The following is a 17,304-nucleotide window of genomic DNA, read 5'->3' on the forward strand; positions in this document are numbered from 1 at the left end:
CACCTGCAAAACATTCCTGCCATTTAGTGCATGCAGTAGCAGTTGAATTAGCAACAATATTGGATAAAGCATGCCTTGCTGCACAAAACTCATCATAAAGCATGTCTAAATTGATGTCCTTTGTTGTCAAGCCCATGACAGTGCTTGCATTTTGAAAGGACTGAAATGCTACTTCTGTATTTAGAGATATTTGATGCATCACACAGGCAATGCTGCCATCTGAAATATTAAACCATTTGTTCAGGTATGCTAAAGACTTTTCTAGAGCTGCCAAAAAATGTTGTTGCAGATGCACTGTATGAGGTCCCATGTCCTCAATCTCAAGTATAGTTTGTGCTTTGTGTCTAAACAATATATCAGTTATGTGTGACTCAATATTAGTTTTCAGTTGCTGCATTACAGGCAAGAGTTCAAGCAATGTAAAATCTTCCCTCTCCACTTTCTAGACCGACACCTCAAACACATTGCAAATGTTCTGGACAAAACATAAGTATGCTTTCTTAATATTTGTCTCTACTGCTTCACACTCATGCATATTATTTTCTATTCCCAGATGCATACGAACTCTCTTTGCGCAGTCTTCACCAAGAGATGCAAAGTAGGACACAATGGCAGGCCATGAATCAAGTAATCTGTCAATAGTTGGACCCAGAGGCAACCATCTCATTGGTACATGCCTCAACAACTCATGATATTCTAAGTATACAAAGTCAAAAATATTTTGCAACTGGGCTCCCCTATTAGCAGATACACTGAAATGACTGTAAATGCTGGTAACCATTGTTTCTACATCACAATCAAGATCAATTAGTTTTTTCAAGGCATTGTGTATCACATGAGCATTGCAGTTTGTCTTCAGAATATTACTATTTCTTTTCAACAGCTCAATAAACACAGACTGCTTTGCACCATAGTTCACACTTGCATTATCAGCTGAATAGGAAGACATGCATGCAATATCAAGGCCATTATCTGAAAGAACTTTAACTAGCATGTCTGCGATAGAGGTAGAATGCTTGTCATTAAGCTGAACAAAGTCTAAAAGTTTTTACTTAAACCAGTTTCAACAGTAAAATATTGAATGCAGATAGGAAACATTTTTCTGTTCTTGAGATTAGCTGCATCAGCTGACACAGAATATCGAATAGAATTGTCACCAGTAATGTCTTTCATAATGGACTCCACTGACTTTGGGCCAAGGACATCAGTCACCAGTGCTTCTGCTTTCGTGCGACCACATGCTGTCTTTTTAGCAGTAGCCGAGTCTTAATATAACAAGTGATCCAGTTTAGTTCCACAGTCAACAGTGTTGTAGGAGATGTGGTGACGTACAGTCTGGTAAACACACATGAATTCTGCAACCGTTGCCTGCTTGTCGATTCCTGTTACTGTCGTTGACCTTCTTGAAAAAAATACTGAACCTAGGAACAGTCAACCAAATAAAATCACTTGAAAGTTCTGCTCCACAAACGTAACTGAGCACCAGCACAAAAAATTGCCATCTCCTTTTTCCTTCTTCCAAATGGTTTATTAATATAAAAAATTAACTGTCAGGTTAAGCGCTTTCATCTATCCAGACTTCATCAGAACAAAAAACAATTGCCACACCATCCTTATATACATCCTAATAGATCACATGTTATGTTCCAAATTGACTTTTAAAGTGCTAGTGCATAAACTTGAGGTTCCTTACATAGTATAATAATATATTTAACATACATTCATAATTCAAATAACCTATAAATGAATTAATAAATGAAATGCTAGTACAAAACACATTTAATTGCCTTTCTCATTCAAAAAATTATAATGTATGATAAATAATATGTTAATAAAACTTTTAAGACTTATTTTAAAAAATATTTTCTAAAATAATGCATTTAAAAACCATTAATGCCCTTGTTCTACCTCCTATCAGCTTCTAAAATGGGCTTGATGGACAAATACTCATTTATACCTGGGGGAACAGATGCGTTCAACTTAATTTACCATTTTACTTCTTGAAAAAAATGTCAATGGCAGCAGTGTTTGCAGCAATCTGAGCTTTCTGATGACTTTTCGAACAGCTATGATTTACTATGTCATCTTTGCCACCATAAGCAACCGAAACGTCCTTCTTACAAAATGTGCATCGAGCTGTGAAGACATTGCCATGAACTTTTTCACACCAGGAAAAATCTGTCTGCCATTCTTTATGATACCATGACAACCTCTTTGCTTTCTTTTTAAGTGGAGGAGTGTTTGGCAAATCATTACATTCTCCATCAGTTTCTGTGATACTCATGCTACCTTCAGTTGCATAATAACTTGTATCCATTTCTAGTGAACCCCTAAGTAGATCAACTAACAATATCAGATTGTGTGACTGCTATGCAAAAATGTTGCTTCAGACTACAGCATCCGTTTTTAGTTCATAGGTGTTTACTAGGACAACTAACAACTACAAGGGCCTTTTTAAGCCTAGCATTGCACTCCAAATCTTTGGCAAGTTCTGATACACTTGATAAGTGTCAGCATGGGCCTTGGAGATTAACCATTTACAGGTTAACCTGTGTCCATTACAGACACAGGTGCCAAGCCAGGGATGAATTTATGGTTTCCCATCCAATTGTCCAAGTTGCACTTGAATTGAGTTAGGGAGGAACTCTGCTTCACATGGATGGGGAGCCTGTTCCATAGATGGGGTAGTCTCTGGGATACATCCAGCAGGTCCTATTTATATCACAGGCAATGTTTACATTTTTAGAATGGGTAATTCTGGTGCTATTTGTTTTGTGGATATGCAGGAGGTCCATCAGAGTGGGGTCTGACAATGCCTTATTTGCCAGGCGTAGATCTCCCCTCAAAAGCCTGTAGGAGACAGAATACAGGGATAGAGCCTTGAGGCAGTCTGCATAGGACATTTTACTTATAATCTGTATTGTTTTAGTGAGGAACATCTGTGGACATTCCAGTTGTTGGATATGCCTGGTTAGGTACATACCAAAGGGGGCATTGCACTCAATGATAGGTCTGATGAATGCCGAATACAGTGGAACAGTCATTTCCTTGGAGTTAGATGCCATACCTTTGTTTAAAGGCTGTACAACATAGAATGATTTCCTCATCACTGTAGACATGTGATGGTAAAAGGCCCTATTACTATCTATGCATGTCCCTGCATTCCTGACTACTGGGTTAACTCTAAGGGGTGTGTTGCCAATATGATAGTTATCAGGGATGGATGACTTCCCAAAAGACACTGTTATGCATTTCTTGGAATTTAGTTATAGTCCATGGCTCTGACACCAGTTGTTTGTATGTGTCAACACCTCCTGGAGAATATTTGTGTCAGTGTGAGATTCAATGACAGCTCCTAATTGGCAATCATCTGCAGATTTAGTCAGCCAAAGACCACTGACATTGGCCTTGACATCTGAGAAGTACATGCCAAAAAGTAGCATTTCAAGGACTGATCCCTGAGGGATTCCACTTGTGACTGCCCTCTTTGTAGAGGTGGACTCCCCAGTTCTAACTTTCTGGGTCCTGTCTGTGAGCCAGCTGGCTATCCACCAGGTGACATATGGGTTTGTACCTAACCTCTTGAAATTGTCTACAATGCCCGAGTGGGGTATTGTGTCAAATGCCTTGGCCAGGTCAAGGTAGGAAGTGAGAACAATTTTGCCATTATACATTGCTTTGGTGACCTTCTCAAAGAAGTCCACCAGGATGAGTGGGCATGATCTGCCCTTGACAAAACCAAACTGGGTTGGGTCCAGTGTCTGGAGGTTTACTATATCTCTACTGATCATCTCCATGATAATTCTTTCCATGGCATTACATATAAGACTAGTGAGACTTATGTGTCTGTACTTTCCAGGGTCTGTAGATGGCCACCTTTTTGCAGAGGTGTAACTGTTGCCTTTCTCACTCACATACCTGTACACATGCTCAACAACATACACTCACTCACTGACACACACACACAGCTGGCTTCATTGTGCTTTCATCATGTAGTGTGACCAACCTGTCAAATACAGACACACACAGACACACACACACACACACACACACACACACACACACACACACACACACACACACACGCACACACACACACACACACACACACACACACACACACACACACACACACACACACACACACACACACACACACACACACACACACACACACATATCTATTCAGCAGTATTTCTCTAGAGATCCATGCACATATGTTCATACACATGTGGAAACATGTATATACAGTTCTGTTATATTTACCTATAACTGCAGAAAACAAACTCAGATGTAAACAAACTCAAAGCACACAAGAACCAAAAAGGCTGAGACACACAGCTCTACCTGGCATAATAAACTTTAAATTGAGCAGTGCTTTCATTTCTTTGAGTACAAAGTTCTTCAGATAAAAAACACACATCAGACTAATTTATAAGCTCAAGTGATCTAAGAACAGGTCATATGACCACCAAGCCCTCAAATGGAACAAGCTGCCTTTTTTAAAGCAACAGTAGTAAATATATAAAGAATAAATAAAATGCAAACAACATAAAAGTTTAAAAAGCTATAAACATGTTGCAGGTGTAAATTTAAATTTATGGGTAATGATAAATCTTATCTCTCCACTGCTTTCAACTTTAAAATATACGCTAACAATATTTGATCATTCTAACCTGGCCAATTGTTGGCATTTAAATGCAATCGCCAGTTCAGCTCCACCTCTCTATATTTAAAGACACAAAAGTGCTTAATCAATTAAACTTTTATTCTGCCAAGTAGAAGCTGTGCTTCTCTGCCTTTACCTGTAATTGCACTGTGAGACTCAACTAGTCTTGTACGACACTTTTTTGTTCGTACAAAAAAAAAAAAACACTTCATCTCTGTGCTGAGTCCAGAGCTGCCCACTCCCTTTGGTGTTGAAAATTATGTGGTTAATTAGCCATATCCACACTCCTGGAATTCTGCATCAGTGTGGCCACTCTCCATGCTATGGCCACCACCAGCAGATAGGCATAACAGGAAAGTGGTCTCTGAAATGGACAGGCTTACTGAGATGTAACCATTCTGAATTGCAGGGAAAATGTAAGCAATTTCTGCCAGGCAAACATTTTAAGAAAAACAGTTATATTCAAATTAGGTAGTAAAGAGTAAACAGAGTTACAGACTTAAATAATGATACATTCCTCTGTATTATACAAAATAAAATGATGTATACAGCTTTTGTGTTTGTTTTTTGTTTGTTTGTTTGTTTGCAAAATGATTACTAGATTGTATCTGAATGAGTAATATGAAATGTGAACCCCGTGTTTCTTTGTATTTCTTTGTTCTTGTGTTTATCAGTTACCATCAGAATGACTTGTACTATGATGTCATTACATTGTGTGTTCTGTGTCAGCTGAGCTACAGTAGGCCTACACTTTTCATTTAGAAGCAAGGCAGGACACTGCTCAGAATGGAAGAACTGGTACAAGAAGTGCATAACATCCAGTTTAAGATGAGCCAGTAGTTTGTTCACTGATTGTAAGAATAATTTATTTAAGCAATAACCCATGTCTGGGTGTGGATAATGGTGGATTTACCCATGGTTGGTGTGGTTTGGTCATGAGGGCAAAGCCCGAGTGGCCAAATAAAGACAACCGTGGATAAATCCAGCATTATCCACACCCAGAAGTGGGTTATTGCTATTATACAATGACATTATTTAAGAAAAAAAATACTTTTCTTAAAAAATGGCATTGTATAATGCCTCCGTGCTGCACTTTTGCAGCTGTCCGGTATTCTGCGGCAGTTCTGATGTACTGAATGTGTATGCTTACGCAGTACATCAGAGCTGTGTGTGGAAGCAATGGAGAAAGGAAGATCTCTGTTGCTTTTTTAAATGTGTCTTGCTATGTTAAAAGAGTTTAACATAGCAAGATAGCTTTAAAAAAAGCAACAGAGAAAGGAAGATCTCCATTGCTTTTTTTTAAAGATATCTCGCTATGTTAAACTCATTTAACATAGCGAGATTATAGCAATGGAGCTCTTCCGTTCTCCGTTGCCTCCAAAAACAAAAAAATAAGACTTATACTAATGGAAAAAGTCCGGGCGACCGGACCTTTTTCCATTAGTATAAGTCTGATTTGCAACGGGCACGCTGACCAATCAGCGAGCACGTTTTGGAATATTAATGGGGGGGGGGGTCATTGCATAATGTCAAATAATAGATACATTAATATTGTATATTTTAAGATAATTATTTTTTTAAATCATATACATAATCTTTAGTATTAGACATATTTCCATTCCCATTGCATTTTCCCTCTGTTCACGTTCTATATATTTTATATTTTACATGTTTATTTATTTATTTTATTTATTTATTTATTGCAGTTGGTTTACCAGGATAGTCCATTAAAATATACATGAAACAGTAGCAATATAGGTACAGCAGGTAGTAATGATAGTTATACAAAATGAGAAGGGAAAAATATTTAAAATAAAATAGTCCAAATACAACAATTAATACAGATTGATAAGGATATACAACAATACTACAGCAAATAAAGCAATTACACAAGGATGTTGCATAGTGGGGGAAGTAAACTAAAAGCTTGTCTAGTCCATTCTATACAATTATATAGGAAGAGTAGAGTAAAACAGAAGAATACATGTGCTAGTATTCTTCTGTTTTAATAAGAACATTTTCAAAAAAACAAACAAAAAAAGAATCAATGAACAAGTATTTGCATTTTTTCTGTAAAGAGACTATGAATGTTCCCTTCACTATAATATTGCTAATGCTGGATCCCTTTATCCATACGGATAAGACAGATCTTATTTTCATCTCCATCAAAATTACAATCTGTCTATTTTCTTCTTCAGGGCATCAGACAAGTTTGACTATTTATCCAAATCACTTTCACTGAAGTGAGTTTTCATGCCAGTGTTGTTCTTCTTCTTTCGGCTTTTCCCAGTTAGGGGTCACCACAGTGGAACTCCTGTCCGCTAATGATTGGCAGTAGATTTTTACGGTGCTGAGGTGCCAGCTCGATGCCCAACCTTCAACGAAGGCATGCCCATTCTACGCATGTCTTTTGAATGCCACTCAACCGTGGGGAGGACTCCTTCTTCAAATAAATCCTCATATACTATATCATTTATCTATGTTTCTAGGAAACTGCCAGTAGCCATCAGGATTAGGGCCAATAGCAACTAAAGTGAATGGAAAGGCTTAAGTGTCAGTAAGACCATATCCTACAGAATGTATTAAAAGTATGGTCACCGCTGTTAAGCAGCACAAGTCAGTAACATATACCCTACCCACTAGAGATGAATGCAGTTACTAAAAGTTAGCAATACCCACTGCTCAGACTGGAGGAAGTAATTAAATGCAATTTTTTCAGTACTGAATGAAAAACAGGGATTTTGGCAATTGAAGTAAGCTCCAAACTGCGTGCATGTGAGACCATTCCATCAAGTTATCCAGTCATCAAGAATGCATGCTACCATACATAACAGAGAAACCACTGCAGTACACCTCCACAGCAACAGCATCTACACAAAGTTGTACAAACTTCTCGTTCAACATATGTTGGATTTAAAATCCTGGAATGTTATACAACGTTAACAAAATCTCTCATAGAAAAGCAACCCACAAGTGCTTGCTGGTGCCATTGTCACCTGTTGTTGAACATTACAGACCCTGCGGGGGGGCTTCATAAAATTATCTCTCTATATCTCAATCTACTATTATGGAGAGCCATGCCCCAGAAATCCTACTTATTTTTTATGTATACTAATGCAACTGTCAACTTTCAAAGCAACTGAAATGCCCACACACACACACACACACACACACACACACACACACATGCGTGCACACGCGCACACACACACACACACACACACACACACACACACACACACACACACACACACACATACACACTGCATTAGAAGGCCTCAGCACACAGAGGCAGGGATCACTAGACCTTTTAGTTTGACCCACGAGGTGATTTGCTGCTTTTTTTTTAAATATGTTAGATATGAATTTATGACTAAAATATATATGTATATTGCAGAAGAACAGCAAAAAAAATTCTATGCTAGTAAATAATTTGTAATAACTAGTTTTGGTCAGATCCAAATTGTATTTGTTACTTTACTGATTAAACCAGAAAGGCTTTTTTAAGGGACCAGCCACTGGTGATTTTAAAATCTAGTGCACAATGCATGGAAACTGCACAATATGTAAGAATTTGGTTATATATGGACTTCCAATAAATTTACATTTTTAAAAAGAAAGAAATACTGCATTTAACAACCATGCCATTTCAATACTTTGGTGTAAAGAATCCCCAAATTACATAAGCATTATTCTACATCCCTGCTATAATACTATGATAAAATGAGACCTCTGGGACTACAGTGGGAGAAATCTCCATCTATACCTGCTAGGTTGCATTGCAGCAGTTAAAAGGGATTCACTGATGATTTTTTTTTTGTTTTTCTTCTTCTTCAATTATTTAACTATTTCAGGAGTAACATCAAGCTATACAGAATAATAGAAGCAGAGAGCCAAAATATTTATCACACACACAAACTGGAGATACCACATGGCAACTTTACTTGAAAACTTTTACCTTACACCAAAACCTGCAAGAGATTAAGGACCCTCCAAATTTGGGCCAGTTTTAAAGCATGCATTTTGCACTGGGACTTACGGGGGAATTAGCTGGCATGCTCATCCCCTTCCAATGTACTTAAAGTTAAAACACACACTGCACTCTATGTTTACAGCTTTAAAATGCCTATATAAAATATTCCCTGCAGTAAAAGTGCTGGGGTCTGCTATTACTTTATCAGGGTGCCCACATTGGCGGGGCAACTGTAGGGGTCTGAATAGTGAGATGATAATATCAGGAAGCAAAGCAGAGAAGTACTGCTGGAACTGAACTGATCCTCAAGTCTTGGTAAGTACCTTCACAATGTGGATCCAGTTTTTACAAAATCACACCAAGAGGCACTGATATCTAGACTGTATTTTATTTAGCATATTTCATGGGCAGAAGTAGTCAACAAATAAAAGACAACTGGTTGCACAAGTCCCAGCATAAAAAAGTGCCCAATCCTAGTAGGTGCACTGGTGCCAGGACTGTAAAAAAACAACAGTGTAGAATCCTCAAAACATGGAAACATCCCTACAATGGGGTTTGGTCATGCTCAGAGGGAGGGTGGCCCCTTGTTGTTGTAGTAGTAGTAGTAGTACAAAAAAAAAACTGACAGGCCAAAAAAGAGCCATAAAGAAGACAGTGTGGACTATCGAGGATAAGAAAGAAATTATGCACTGTTACAATTACACAAAAAGCCCAACATTTCTGGATAGAAGCTGTACAAAAAGACAGCCAAAAATAGAAGAAAAATACTTGCACAAGAAAAAATGTCAAAAGCTTCAAATGCAAATTTGTGTTGATTAACAAAACAGATTCATGAAAAACATATAGACCAAGAAACCTTAGGTCATTTGAAAAAGAAGCAACTGAGGAAGTGCGAAAATAATACAGAACAAAATCTAGAGATTTTTGAAAAGTATAAAAAAGAAACATGGACATAGGAAAGAAAGAAAGAGAGAGAGAGATCTGATATGGTGCAACATTTATGCAAAGGAAATAGCCATACTAATCAATACAAAAAAACAGCTCCAAAGATACTGAAGTTGAAATTGCCAAAAAAACTTTAACAAAGCAAGATTCCTTTTGTCTTTCAATGACACAGCTAGAGACATCTACAAATATTTGCGCATTTACAGTTGTCAACATAGTGCAATAAATATTAACTGAGGGCAACTTAAGCCACACTAACCATTTCTTCTGATGAAATTGTGTTTGCTACAAAACACTATTGCTCAAAATGCTTTATCTTTCATTTGGATTGCTGTTGGCGAACTGCTACCCTTCAGTTATTATTCTTTTTTTCCCTTGAGCAAGAGGAACTTAATTGAAACTCTCATAGTAATACTATGGTAAGATACGTTTTCTGTAAACAACTTAATGTTCCTTCTCCTCCTTCATGAAATACTGAAGAATCAGGCTTACTCATACACAGATTTTCACATTCACCTGTCATCTGACTCTAGTTTGTTTCTTCATTCAAAGTTTTGATGTGATGTATATATGCGCATATGTGTATACACACACACACACACACACACAGATATATATATATATATATATATATATATATATATATATATATATATATATATATATATATATATATATATATATATATATAGTTCCTAACCCCTCTCTCTCTCTATTTAATCCATAGCCTGTCTGGCACTTAGTACAGAGGATTAAGTTCCTGGCTTGTTAGTGACCTGCTTCCTATGCCCATGATACAGAGTTGGATTCATTCCGCCTCCCTTTGTCTGCCTTGTGATTCTGAGCAAGTTGCTTAGCCAAACAGTGCATCCTGGTCACCAGTGAAAAGGACACTCCTTGTGTCTAGTAGGCTTACCCAGTTAGCAAATGTGTAAAAAACAATGAGCACTGTAATGTAAGTTACGAGTTGATTCGTTCATGATTATGAATCTCTGTCATGTTCTTGATCACATTTTTCATAGCTATCGCTGTATTATACAGTTCAGAAGACAATAAAATAAAGTGAATGACAATAATTACTGCATTTAAATTTTGCATGAACTTCACTGATAGAAAATCAGGTGAAAATATTTTTAGTGTACATTGTCAGCAAGCTGCTTACTGCGCTTTACTTAGTCATTTTTATTACTACTGCTCATTGTGCATGGCTTTAAACATAAAGACTTGTTTGTAGTGAAAATGTATACAATCTTTGTGGCATTATCACCTTTACAGTACATGGATTTACTTGCATTTGAGTGTCCTGCAGTATAGTTTTAAAAGGGCTTATACGACTTTATTTAATCCTGTTGTAAGGTATTTTAGAGTATTTAATAACATTTTACTAATTCCAATCCTCCTGTGATTTTAGGATATTCTAGGATAAAGACTGTGTTGTTATAAAAACAGCTTGTAAATGTACTGCATAGAGGCAAATATGTAGAGGAGTTAAGTGGAAAGGAGGCAGGCAAAAAAAAGGGCCAAACAGTTGCAGTAATGCAAAAAGATGTGACTTATATTGCCCAGCAGAGGATATAACTGGATGTTTTAATGTAGTAGGCTGCAGAGATGGCCTTTCAAACTGCTCAAGAATTGCTCTCTGTGGATATATGTATGGAAAGAGAGCATTAACCACACAGTGTCTTGTCAGCTGGAGGAGGCTAAAAAAGTAATTATCTTCCTACTGTTTTTTTATTACTGGGTCTCACTATTCTCTTATTAATTGTCATTACCTTCTTGCTATTAGTGGTTTATTTCAGAAAACTGAAATATCTCTTTGATGAGCTATTATTAGGTGGCAGAACCTGCTGATTACCTTTCGCTATTTCTTACTCTGAAATTGGATTTGGTAGTAAAGATACATGTTTTTACTTGTTCCTGTGGTGCCCTTCACATTACATAGTCTGCTCTTTCAATGCTTTTTTTCTTTCTTTGTGGAGGATATTCTTTACTTTTGTCAATTTTGTATCTGAGTCAACCTGTTATTCTACTTGTATTGTCACCTGTCTTCATCTGATTTGACTCACTCTGCATATATCTGAAATAAGGCATGTTTTGAGTTTTTAAATTATTGTACAACTGCTATGTGTATGTGTGAGTGTGTGTGCGTGTGTGCGTGTGTGCATGTGTGTGTGTGTGTGTGTGTGTGTGTGTGTGTGTGTGTGTGTGTGTGAGTGTGAGTGTGTGTGTGTGTGTGTGTGTGTGTGTGTGTGTGTGTGTGTGTGTGTGTGTGTGTGTGTGTCTGTGTGTGTGTGTGTGTGTGTGTGTGTGTGTGTGTGTGTGTGTATGTGTTTATGTGTGTGTGTGTGTGTGTGTGTGTGTGTGTGTGTGTGTGTGTGTGTGTGTGTGTGTGTGTGTGTGTGTGTGTGTGTGTGTGTGTGTGTGTGTGTGTGTGTGTGCATGCGCGTGCCTACACATACACAAACATTTAGTTTGTTACTAATTTTTTTCTTGTGGAAAGCAGGAGTACAAAGCCAGCTAATGATGTAACATACTAGTATAGTAGCAAAATCTCATTCTTCATCACACAGCTGCTACGTTCTACACCCTCATCCGCAGCCCAGCTGATTTTTTTGGTTATGATTGAACCTCTCTCCTCAAGCAATAGCACACATCACAGTAGGAGAGTATTCCTATTGTTATTCCTGCTGTCTTGTTTACATTTTAACCATGTTCAAACACTCTAGTTCTACAACTGTGTCAGTCACTTGACACTTCCATCATCCTACAGGCTTAATCTTTTTATTATGTATTTAATCATTGGCCACCTCTTTTTTTCTTATCATTTGATTCTATTGCCTCCAATTCATCAAATGCCAACCGCACTTACTACTATGAGGTAGTTTAATCAGGTAACTTTATAAAAACAGTTACCACCCTCCCACCATAGAATTGCTCTAACCCTAAATTATTGTCTCCTTATATTGCTGAAAAAGCCACTCCATGCTAACAATATAAAAAAAAAAAAAAAAAAACCAAAGCACCCATTGCACCATTATGAGCATGCGATAGGCCTACTGAAATGGTCTGTGAATGCATATCACAGTCCTCCTCCTGGTTATTCCCATAATAAACTACAATACCCAGTTCCATTCCTTGTAAACTTATATCTTTTTCTTCGGAATGCATGTGGCCTATTTCAGTCAGACTAAAAATTATACTTCTTAATGATAACAGTACATTCAGTAAAACTGAACATGTTCAGGTCTTCATAGAGATGTTTGACGTAAATATCTTTTGCATATCTTACTTACTGTTCAAATCACAAGCTCTTAACTGTTAGGTAAGTATCCCTGAGTACATCCTTTTGTATACAGGCCAGATCCCACAAAAGAGCTAAATGCCCTGCCATTCTTGCCAGAGATCGCATTGACTGTTCCCTGACAACAGTACTAAATGATGCCTAAGTAAAAGGAGATCCAACTATTATTAATGTCCATTTAGGTTACATTAAATCCTTTAAACCTGCCACACTGTACATCTTTCTCCTAGCAAAACCTCATAGATTTTGGAGGGTACACTAACACAGGTAATGGCAAATAACACTGCTGAAGCCCAGTGTCTGGGGATTTCACTTCACATGTGTGTGACACAGCAGTTAAACATGTATAATCTACAGCCTCTCTCAATGGCTCTTTATAACTGATACATGGATAAGAAGGACAGTTATTGATTGGGTCCTGTTTTTCACACCACTAAAATAGTTATTTCTGGTATGTTTGAGACTACTAATTTGATTCTTACCATTAGGCTGAAAGTAAAGCTAATCCTTCGATGATATTTTAGAGTTAGGCTACGTCAGATAATTAAAGCAAATGCAGCTTAGCAGTACAATTAGAAAATGTAGTCTATTGACTGTTGACCGATAAGCCATGGTGGTGGAGCAGTTAGCATTGTTGCCTCACAGCAAGAGGTTCTCCGGTTCAATTCTTGGCTGGAGCACCTTCTGTGTGAAGTCTGCATGTCCACCTCGCAGTTGAGTGATGTTTAAAGACATGCAGGTAGATGCATGCGTGAATGGGTGTTCCTTCTTTGAAGGTTGGGCATCGGGCTGGCACCTCAGCACCGTCAAAATCCACTGCCAATCATTAGTGGACCAGAGTTCCGCTTTGGCGAACCCAAACCGGGAAAAGCCAATAGACATTAGTTTTAGTCTATTGACTGTTGACCCCTGTGGCACCCATGAACTGATGATGTCCTAAATTATTTTGTCAACAATGTGCCCACCATTACTGACTTCCTAGCCCTCACACATTCCAACATGTCCATCAGCAATGGATATCTGAGGCTGTAAGGAGTTAAAAGTTTTTTTTTTTTAGTCAATGCCTGAACACTACAAAACACAGTCCTCCATGTGTTTTAGCATTACAAATACAGAGGATTGATCTAAAATGTCTACCAAAGAACAGAATATAACTACTTCATGATGGTCCAAGGCAGTCAGTTTAAAATAAAAGAGCTTTTACAAAGAGGCAGAAAGATTGACTCTTGCCAACCAAGGGAAGCTGTGTACCCCTGTCACTCCTTCCAGTGGAGCCAGCCTCCAAGGTAGCCAAGGCTTTCACAAGCTGTCTGAAACAAGCATTCCCTGCTCCAGTACTGCTGACAGCAGTACCACAAGGGGCAACATGGCTACATCTGAGCCAATCCTGTCTCAGAGTAGGCATCCATTTCAAAAGCAGGAAACATTAACAAAAACAAAGGGGACTGGATCTGATGACCTCCAGTTTTATTCCTCATAACCTCATCAGACAAAATTCTACTTTCTATTACTATTATGCTAGTAGTTAGGAGGACTATTAAGAGTTAGGAGTATCTGAAATGTGTTCTTATTCTCTTATATAAAGGTGGGCTGTCTTTTGGAAACAAAGACAAATATATTTCTATGCTAAATGCCCTTCATGTAATGTCATTCAGTATGCTGGTCATACTGGTGATGGACTACATAGACTCTGAGCAAGAACGTCAGCAAAGGGTAGGGGAATGGAATGCAAAACTGAAGGCAAATGGGATAAAATTAAGCACAGATAACACAGTGGTAATGCCAGCAAATTGGGGAAATCAGAAGAAGTTGAGAAATGAGATAGAAGGGAAGATAATGGAGAAGGTAAATAGCTTCAAGTATCTGGGAAGAGCGGTTGAGGAGAACTGAAGTCTGAATGAAGAGGTCAAAGCTAGAGTCAGAGGAGCTGCAGCCAACTGGCATAGAGTCTAAGGTATAGTCTATGACAGAATAATGCCAAAGAAGCAGAAATGTAAGGTATTCAATACAGTGGTACGACCAGTACTACTGTATGGCACAGAAACCCGGACAGTAAAGGCAGAGCACATGAAGAAGCTAGAGGTGATGGAATGAAGTGCCTGAGAAAGGTGGTAGGATGCGTACTGTGGGACAGACGAAGAAATGAGGACAAAAGACCAGAATGCAAAGTAGTTCCAATTGCAGAAAAGATCAAAGAGAACAGATGATGGTGGTTTGGACACATGCAGAAAAGCAGAAGACAATCTGGTGAAGAAAATTTGGCAGGAGTGTGGCATTGAATTGAGAGAGATGGTGACAGTTAACATAATACCCCAGCCCCATGAAGAAAATGGGAAAAAGGGGGCTGATTATGATGATGATGATTCAACAAGTCAAGCACCAGCAACCCTTTCTTCATTCACAGTCAAACAACACACTCAGCAATGCCAAGCATGGCTTTTGAAAGTGATACTCAGTCATCACATACTGCCCTACAGTCTCAATCTGAGAACATTTGACAAAGTCTAAATGATGGTGCACTTAGCCTGCGTTCCTTTTCATGAGACGGTATAAGTCACAACCAATTTTTTCTCAGTCTGTCTGAGCTTGTATTTAATGATAATACTGCTGATGACTGTACAATTTTCTTTACAAATGGAAGCATATAATAAACTGCTTTTATCAGTGTTCCACAGTTAATGTCTGATATACATTTTGCGTCCCTTGTTTTTCATTTTATTTGATAACCAATGTCCTGACATGACTGCTATTTAACATACTGATGATAGAGTTCTGTATAGACAAATCCTTAGCTGCATCACTGCTCAAACTCTAGAAAGATTCGACAAAGCTTGACAAATCATTTGAACATTCTTACCTTTTCCTCAATGCCAGCAAAACTAAAGCAATCCATTGTAACATGTACCACTGCTTCAGAAATCACTCTGCTGACCTGTCTGTCAGAATAGGTGCAGGTGATTTATCTGAGTGAGTTGGTATTATTAATTCCTTAGAGTAACTGCTGCTGCTTGCACCTTTTCATTGGATTTGTACATGAACTGTATAGTGACAAAGTGCAAACAGCTGCCTGGTACTTTATACCACATTAAAATAACTCATTTTGCCCAATACAAGAAGTAAACTTGTACCCATTCTCTCTTCTCACAACCTTTCTGTGGTCATTTTATCATTGCAAGCTTTTCTTACTCTGAGGTGTCTAAAACAGAGGTTGGAGAAAACTACCATGCTGTACTTGTATGGTTAGAACAACTTTACGCTGTACTTGTATGGTTAGAACAACGTTACTGTACTGTAGTATTTAGGTGTATATTGCTGATGTGAGTTTTGTCAAAGAAGTTGATTTAAGTTCTCTTTGAATTATGCAGTTACTGATTTTGATTATTCTTTTCTTTTACAATATTTTATTAATTTGAAGCCGAATATGGATTCCTTAAATGAATATGCAATAACGATTTTCTAATGCACAAATATCTTGTACAGTGTAATAAATGCTATGCATATTTAAAGGTAACAGCTGATAACACTGGTGCTCTGTGTTCCTCATGTCAAAAGTTGGATGATTTGCTTACCATTTCTAGAAGTAAATCTAGATTCATAGATTAGTACTAGGCTAACTGCCCTTGCAAGCCATTTTAAGCCTAGACAATTATCCCTTGTGAGACTCAAACCCTGCACCTTGTGTTTGTAAGACAAACACCTCAACCATTAGGCCACCCTCCCAACTGAGACTTAGTGATTGATGATGACTGCACTTATCTAATTGTCATCACTTGGAGAACTGTTGTTTTATATATTAAATGACTGGACTGGTCAAGTAAATAAATGTAGGCACAGAACAAATAGAACACATTTAGGAAATGATGCATTTATTGTCTGCAAAGATCATTCAACCCATATGAAACAAGATGATACCCTGACAACTTTGGATTTCAGAATGCAAGTATTCAGCAATCTGAGGATCCAGTTTGTTTAGAAGGAAACAAAAACGAAAGAAAGAAAGGAAGAAGTTCACAACAAATAACAAGGAAGAGAAAGAAACTGATTAATGACTGTAAAGGAAAGAGAATACTTACTAGAAAGGACACTGCTTTGTTATGTAACACACAGGTCACAGGGAATGACAATATTTTTCTATCAGAAAACGTTTTGTCTACAGAAAAAGGCATCATTTTTTCCAACAGAGAAGGTAGAAAAAAGAGGCAAGGAGCAGGTGAAAAGGAAGAAATCAAAATTGAAGGTAGAAGGATCGAAGAACATTACTGTAAGAAAAAAGAAAAGAAAGACAGATGCTGACTACATCGCTCAAGCTGTGGATTTACAATGCCAGCTGGATGAGAATTTATTACATAATGGAAACAGTGGGATTAATAAGACTAATAGCAATGAAGATTTATCCTTTGTAACAACTGATAGAAC

General features: G+C 37.8%; 1 protein-coding gene across 1 annotated transcript in view; it reads left to right on the forward strand.

Annotated features, from left to right (window-relative positions):
* LOC122800655 (PC3-like endoprotease variant B) overlaps positions 1–17,304 on the forward strand; it is a 3,659,607-nt gene that overhangs the window by 2,505,199 nt on the left and 1,137,104 nt on the right. The window lies entirely within an intron of this gene.

The sequence above is a fragment of the Protopterus annectens genome, chromosome 1.part0 (genome assembly GCF_019279795.1).
Source record: "Protopterus annectens isolate FY-2018-M chromosome 1.part0, PAN1.0, whole genome shotgun sequence".
Taxonomy (NCBI): domain Eukaryota; kingdom Metazoa; phylum Chordata; order Ceratodontiformes; family Protopteridae; genus Protopterus; species Protopterus annectens.